This window comes from Anomaloglossus baeobatrachus, chromosome 10, assembly GCF_048569485.1.
Source record: "Anomaloglossus baeobatrachus isolate aAnoBae1 chromosome 10, aAnoBae1.hap1, whole genome shotgun sequence".
Classification (NCBI taxonomy): domain Eukaryota; kingdom Metazoa; phylum Chordata; class Amphibia; order Anura; family Aromobatidae; genus Anomaloglossus; species Anomaloglossus baeobatrachus.
The window spans coordinates 74851778-74857777 of NC_134362.1; positions in this window are offsets into that span (position 1 = coordinate 74851778).

Here is a 6000-nt window from a genome sequence, read left to right on the forward strand (position 1 = left end):
GGCAAGAAACCCAAGACCAAGTGCCTGCCGTCCAAGTGGTAAAGACCATGATTGAACAAGGTTCCACTAGACTGGACCCTGCTGCTCCGCCTGAGGCCCAACGGCTGTGGAAAGAACGAGCCTGGCTGCATCTGGACCAGGGGAAACTGTATCGGGAACTGATCAACCCGAAGACCCATGAGAAGGTTCGTCAGCTGGTGGTTCCACAGGCTAGTGTGCCCACAGTTCTACGGGCTTACCATGACGGTGCCGGGCACTTTGGGTGGAAAAATCTGGAGATGCTGTTGAGAGAGTGGTTCTATTGGAGTGGGATGCGGGAGTCTGTTGAGGCCTGTTGCCGAGAGTGTGGTCCCTGTGCACTGAGAAGAAGGGACGAGGCCAGCCAGAAGGCCCCTCTACGCCCAATCATCACTCATCAGCCGCTGGAGTTGGTCGCCCTCGACCACGTTAAACTCACCCCTAGCCGAAGTGGGTACACCTACGCCCTGACCATTGTAGACCACTATTCGAGATTCATGGTGGTTGTCCCAGTCAAGGACCTGACCGGCCGTACCGCCGCTAGAGCATTCCAGGCCTATTTCTGCCGATCGCACGGGTACCCGGAGAGGGTGCTTACTGACCGGGGCCCGGCTTTTGAAGCGGAGGTGTTTCAAGAATTCTGCCAGCTGTACGGCTGCAAGAAGATTCGGACCATGTCTTACCATGCCCAGACTAATGGCATGTGTGAAAAGATGAACCATCTGGTCCTGGGTCTCCTCAAGACGTTACCGCTGGAAGAGCGGAACCTGTGGCCAGTAAAGCTGCCTGACCTGGTCGATATGTACAATAACATCCCTTCGAGCGCTACCAAATGTACACCAGCGTATTTGATGAGAGCTCGGCCTAGCCGGTTGCTGGTGGACCTAGAAATGGGCTTGGAAGCTCCAGAAGCCCTCCCTTCGACTGCTGGATGGGACACTCGGCGGAGTGCGCAGTACCGACAGGTCCAGGAGTACGTAGAGAGGAACCTGTGTCGGAGCCGGGAACAGCAGGAACAGTACTTCAACAAGCGGGCTCCAGCTGGCCCCTTTAAACCTGGAGATGTAGTGCTGAAACGAAAAAGAAGAACCCAGAAGAACTGGCTTGATGACCAGTGGGAAACGACCCCGTATGTCATACAACCCACTGAATGGGAGAATGAGAAGGCCTACCAGATTAGTCGTGACCAGGGGAAGACTTCGGCCACGGTGTCCAGGGACCACCTGAAGAGGTGCCCATCGCCGTTGAAGGTGGCAGCTGAAGTTCCAACCCCCAGACCAACCGGGGAGAAAGAAAAAGAGGTGATCCACACAGTGATGGGTGATTTCCCAGCGGACTGGCCTACACAGAACGGCGCGGTGCTTATTCCGGTAATAATGTTCCCACAACCCGTGGAGGAAAAGGAGACGGAAGTAACTGCCCGTGAACCAGTGCCCAGGGCTGCACCTGTACCCAGTCCCCCTGAGTCTCCGCCGGCCCCACACAGTAGACGGGAGGAGGAGCTGACTGTCTCTTCTGTCCCCTTGCCCTCCACTGATAGCATTGAGCCCAGAAGGTCCACACGCCCCAACCTAGGCCAACCCCCGCTTAGGTACAGGGAAACTACCATTTAGGGTTGTCATATGTTAAGTATGTAAATATGTGATTGAATGACATTAATCAACCGTGATCTTCATCTGATTGTCTACCTGATTATTCCGGCCGTTGCCGGCAAGTTGTACCCGGAGGGACTTTATGTGTTTTACCACCTGCATGAGAGACTACTCATGGACATGGCCGAGAACTGGCAGGCCACCCACGAACTGGTGGGCATGTAAATAATTTTATGGGACTGAAACCGTTGCCGCCTCCGGAGAGGCAGATTGGAGGAAGGGCCCGCAGCAGAGCAGGCTGGGGCCCAGCCACCACCAGGACCGGTGGCCATCCTCCGGGGGTCAGGGGTACCCCAAGGACGTGGGGTCCCCTGAAATGACAGCTGGGTGCGAGTAACCGTACCCGTTCCCGCTCGGGCAGCCTGAACCTGGACTGGGGTCAAGGGGTGCTGCCCACTTCTTAGGGGCAGCATCAGGACTAGGTTGCTTGGGTGGGAGAGCGGAAGACATCCGTCTGTCCATCAGTATTAAAAATGTTTTTGTTTATATGTGCAACGTTTAAGTGTTTTCACAAAAATGCTTATATGTTCAAAATGTTTACATGTTAGTTATATTTTTACAGCTTTTGAAAAAAAAATAAAACCGGTGATGGACGGGCAGCCCGCGGACGGTCTGCATTTCACCAAGGGGGAATGTGGCGCCCTGGCCTAGCCAGGTCGTCACAGATAACACACAAACACCCCCCCATTAGACAGGGACACCAGCCAAACACAAAACCCTTGTTGCCTCCCTCCAGTGTCTGATGTCCACACCAGGTGGGGCGGAGCCAAGCGGTTGGCCCCACCCACCAAGGAGTTCACAGGCTTAGAGGCGGGAAAAGTGACAGTTTAGTCCAGGAGGTAGAAGTGAGAGGAGTAAACACTTGGGTGTCTGGGTTTGTGGCCCAGGCACTGACAGCAAGGTTGGCAGACGGTGGTGTCCGTCTGCAGGAGTGGTGAAGCAACGCGGAACCGTAGGACCGGGGTCGGGCGTTGGCCCGCCGGTACCGACTGAGGAGCGAAGTGAAGCCTGTACACACAGGCAGGGCCATCGGACCCCGACCAGGCTTGGAGCCGCCGACAATAGTCAAATCCGAATGTGACCGGAACCCCAGGGGTTTCCTAACAGCCAAAGACCCGATAGAAGGCAACTGCCCACACCGTGAGGGTATACAGCTACCGCCTAAGGCTAGAGACCCAAGGGCCAGCGCCTGCGGGCAAACGGGCTCCTCCGGTACCCATACACCGGGGAGCGGACTACCATTGGGAATCCATCGTAGTCAAACAAGTACACTAAGGTGCAGGGAAAGACAGCCGCCATCACCTGTCCGGGGAGAGACACTGCAGCCGGCTGCGGGACCCGTCCATCCAGCCGTTTGGTTTACCGAGGACTTTGTGCATCTCTTACTGAGTGAGTACACCACCATCCGGCATCGCGCCGCGCTGTCCCTGCAACCCTGCACCTCATCAACCCTGCCTCCCCGTCACATCACCGGGCCCCGGGACCACCGACCCCTACCCACGGAGGGGGAAAACAACATCCCAGCTGCTCCCTACCATCGCTCCCGGGATCCCCGTCACCAGCAGCGGTGGTGCCCATCTTAACCACGACCCGTGAGTGGCGTCACGTACTAAATCCCCCAAACCAACCACCCCTTTCACTCACGGGCGAGAAGCGCCGCTCGAGTCCCCGGATCCGGCCCACCGCTTGAGCCACCGAGCAGGCACAGCAGTGCCGGACCCGAGGGTTAGCGAGAGCGCAGCAGCGGCGGCGTCCTCCCCGCCCGCGACACTAGCACCCTACAACGGAGACGCCCATATGACCCAACTCCACCACAGCGACTGTTTAGGTAAGTTTTATAAAGTGCTTTTAACATTCTACATAGCGGTCTTGGCTCTTATATACAACATTCTAACATGGTGGTGGCCACAGTTTATAGGCCCCAAATCTGGTGACAGGTTCCGTTTAAAAAAATAGTGTCAGCTTATATTAGTTAAAGCACCACTGCAGAGATTGTTTTTTTCAGCACTGGAGTGATGTTTTAAATCTAAGCCACTGCCTCCTGTGATACACTCTCCCTCTGATGTTTTCATGCTTTTTTGGCATCGCTCGAATCCCGCGGTACTATCTTGTGACAGTAACTTCTGACTGGCCAGAAGTTACGTCACAAGCTCCCAATACAAGTCTATGAGACCCAGAACGAGGCTCTCATAGACTTTTACTCAGTTGTGACCACCAGTGCACTCCAACAAACTTATTTATAATTTTTTGCAGCCTTTCATGTAGGGGCATACAATTAGGAGGAAATGTAAACTATTTTTAAGATGTAATTAAAAAAAAGAAGGGAGAAAACCAAGCATTCATATTCATCTCTCTATTCCCAATGGAAGCTGTACAGTCATGGCCAAACGTTTTGAGAATGACATCAAAATTATATTTTCACATGATCTGTTGCCCTCTGGTTTTTAATTGTATTTGTCTGATGTTTACATCACATACAGAAATATAATTGCAATCATATTATGAGTACCAAAAGGTTATATTGACAGTTAGAATGAGTTAATGCAGCAAGTCAATATTTGCAGTGTTGACCCTTCTTCTTCAGGACCTCTGCAATTCTCCCTGGCATGCTCTCAATCAACTTCTGGACCAAATCCTGACTGATAGCTGTCCATTCTTGAATAAGCAATGCTTGCATTTTGCCAGAATTTGTTGGTTTTTGTTTGTCCACCCGTCTCTTGATGATTGCCCACAAGTTCTCAATGGGATTAAGATCTGGGGAGTTTCCAGGCCATGGACTTAAAATCTCTATGTTTTTCTCCATGAGCCATTTAGTGATCACCTTTGCTTTATGGCAAGGTGCTCCATCATGCTGGAAAAGGCATTGTTGGGCGGCAAACTGCTCTTGGACAGTTGGGAGAAGTTGCTCTTGGAGGACATTCTGGTACCATTCTTTATTCATGGCTGTGTTTTTAGGCAAGACTGAGTGAGCCGATTCCCTTGGCTGAGAAGCAACCCCATACATGAATCGTTTCAGGATGCTTAACAGTTGGCATGAGACAAGACTGGTGGTAGCGCTCACCTCTTCTTCTCCTAATAAGCTGTTTACCAGATGTCCCAAACAATCGAAAAGGGGATTCATCTGAGAAAATGACTTTACCCCAGTCCTCAGCAGTCCACTCCCTGTACCTTTTGCAGAATATCAGTCGGTCCCTGATGTTTTTTCTGGAGAGAAGTGGCTTCTTTGCTGCCCTCCTTGAAATAGGCCTTGCTCAAGCAGTCTCCGCCTCACAGTGCGTGCAGAAGCACTCACACCAGCCTGCTGCCATTGCTGAGCTAGCTCGGCACTGCTGGTAGTCCGATCCCGCAGCTGAAACAGTTTTAAGATACGGTCCTGGCATTTGCTGGTCCTTCTTGGGCGCCCTGGAGCCTTTTTGGCAACAATGGAAGCTCTCTCCTTGAAGTTCTTGATGATGCGATAGATTGTTGACTGAGGTGCAATCTTTGTAGCTGCGATACTCTTCCCTGTTAGGCCATTTTTGTGCAGAGCAATGATGGCTGCATGTGTTTCTTTAGAGATAACCATGGTTAACTGAAGAGAAACAATGATACCAAGCACCAGCCTCCTTTTAAAGTGTCCAGTGGTGTCATTTTTACTTAATCATGACTGATTGATCGCCAGCCCTGTCCTCATCAACACCCACACCTGTGTTAATGGAACAATCACTAAAACAATGTTAGCTGCTCCTTTTAAGGCAGGAATGCAATGAGGTTGAAATGTGTTTTGGGGGTTGAAGTTCATTTTCTTAGCCAATAATGACTTTGCAAGTAATTGCTGTTAAACTGATCACTCTTTATGACATTCTGGAGTATATGCAAATTGCCATTAGAAAAACTTAAGCAGTAGACTTTGTAAAAATTAATATTTGTAGCATTCTCAAACCTTTTGGCCATGACTGTACAATGGTCCGGACAGAAGGTCTGATGTAAGGTGGGACCAGCACCTACCAGACATTTATGGTTCTATGGTTTTCCAATCAACTGCAGCAACTATAAGTCCTTAAAAGGGTGTTCCCATCTCCAAGACCCTATCCCAATATGTAGTAGGGTAATACTGATTATTAGCAAATACCTCCAATTAGAAATGTAGTATAGTTCTTCTGATTTAGGCTGCGACCCCACTTTGCGTTTCCACCTGCGCTTCTGCTGCTTTTTAGGTCTGTTTTGAGAAGCACCTTTTTCATGCCAAAAAGCATGCGTTTTGATTTTACAGCAAAGTCTATGGAAAATGGGGATTTTCAAACCGCACTTTGCGTTTCTAAACGCTGCGTTTAATTTGCATATTTTGTGG